General features: G+C 40.3%; 1 long non-coding RNA gene across 1 annotated transcript; it reads right to left on the bottom strand.

The window, feature by feature from the left end:
* Positions 1 to 384: 384 nt before the first annotated feature.
* On the bottom strand, positions 385 to 882 carry LOC113069544 (uncharacterized). Its single transcript, XR_003279751.1, has 2 exons — positions 621 to 882; positions 385 to 465 (listed from the first exon to the last, which is right to left on the bottom strand). It is a non-coding gene; the product is annotated as an uncharacterized LOC113069544 (long non-coding RNA).
* Positions 883 to 1,904: the final 1,022 nt, after the last annotated feature.

Here is a 1,904-nt window from a genome sequence, read left to right as displayed (position 1 = left end):
GTTAAAATTTTTTGGTAAGGTTTAGGTTTGGATTTCAGTGGTACATTTATTTAAAAGTGAATATTTATGTTTTAGCATCACTCACCAGACATTTAATTTCCAAACTGTCACAATATGTGCAACAACCCATGTAATAAAACAATGTTAAGTTCACAACCATCTGTTTCGGATAACATTGAATGCCTTTAAGCACCATCCACTTGATATTTCACTTTAAAAGTACTGTGAAAGACTAGAGTGAGCATTATTTTAGTACCTATAGCTCCATGCCATGGTCTCCCACTCAGGGGTGGATTTAGACATTTTGGGGCCCAAGGCAAACACAGACATGGGGCCCTCTACATCTCTTGTTTCCCTCCTTTTGTCAATCCTTATTTTTTTTTATTTTTTTTTTAAAAGCCCTACTTGTTACTTCTCTTCAGCAGTCTTCACACAGCAATGATGTATAGACATCTGGAGTTGTATCTGTAAGAAAAAAAGAAGAAAAATAAAAAACACTGAACAACATTCTGTTTAACAGATGTATCCTCTGTAAAATTGTATTTACATAAAATGTTCTCTGTACAATAATATGTATTGTCTATTTACACAGGGAAGAGCTGTCATTGGTTGTCATTTACCTTGGTTGTTCTGATAGTATCTTCTATATGGATCTGCTTGCTGCTACATGTTGTTTTTGGACTTCTGTCTTGTGTTACTAAAGTGAGAAGAAACACACAAGACAATAAGTGATCAATTATGGAGACATCATTTTAGTAAAAATAACTTACCTTTTAAAATGTTTACCTTTTTTCTTTCACTGACTTTCTCCTGCTCTCCCTTTTATTCTGACCATTTCTTAATTTTCCTTGTCTCTGTTTATGCATCTTTCTCGTCTTCTCTCTTTGGTCTTTGCCTATATTTTTCTTCTCCTCTCTTTGGTCTTTGCCTGTCTTTTTCTTCTTCTCTCTTTGGTCTTTGCCTATCTTTTTCTTCTGCTCCCTTTGGTCTTTGCCTGTCTTTTTCCTCTCTCTTTGGTCTTTGCCTGTCTTTTTCTTCTTCTCTCTTTGGTCTGTGTGTGAGTGATTGTGTCTGTGTGGGTGAGTGTCTCTGAGTGAGTGTGTCTGTGTGTGTGTGTGTGTGTGTGTGTGTGTGTGTGAGTGTGTGTGTCTGTGTGAGTGAGTGAGTCTGTGTGTGAGTGAGTGTGTCTGTGAGTGAGTGAGTGTCTGTATTGTCATGTCTAAAGCACTATAATCTGACCTCGCGAGCTTTGGCCTCAGCAAATCTTGCTATCACTGATTCCATATCCAGTGACTTCCTGACTTCCTGCTCGATGGAGAGAACAGCTAGAGCAGACAGCCTGTCCTGTGACATAGTTGATCTGAGGTACGTTTTGATTAGTTTCAGTGATGAGAAACTTCTCTCACCCGAAGCTACTGTAACAGGGAGAGTGAGGAGGAGTCTGAAAGCTGTACTCAAATTTGGATATATGTCAAGTAAATTCTCTTTATATATATAGTCAAGCATCTCAAATGGTGATGAGACATGTGGCGGGAATGACCTAACTGCACCCTTAACCTCAAGCTTCAGATCTTCTGCATCAATGTCATCCATCCTTTGCTCTAATCTGTGGCAGCATTCATCCAGCTTCCCTTCCTTCTCAGTGCTTCTCATTGTTCACTAAAAGTGAACGCGGAAGTTCTGTTACCTGCAGCTGCAGTTGAAGGATCCTCCTCATCCTGTAAAATTGCTGTACATGTAACGTTAGCAGCAATATCGCTTAAGCAGCCTGGGCTAGCACTGTCGGCGCCGGCGGCAACGGGTAGCTCCTCCAGGCTAGCAGCAATGCTAACAGTTGTGATGGTGTTAGCGTTGTTGTCATTGTCAGCGGGGCCGGGCATCACAAAAAAGTTTGTTACCTTAGG

The sequence above is a fragment of the Carassius auratus genome, unplaced genomic scaffold (genome assembly GCF_003368295.1).
Source record: "Carassius auratus strain Wakin unplaced genomic scaffold, ASM336829v1 scaf_tig00001753, whole genome shotgun sequence".
Lineage (NCBI taxonomy): Eukaryota > Metazoa > Chordata > Actinopteri > Cypriniformes > Cyprinidae > Carassius > Carassius auratus.
The sequence above is the reverse complement of the archived record's forward strand: the minus strand, read 5'-3'. Positions and strand labels throughout refer to the sequence as shown.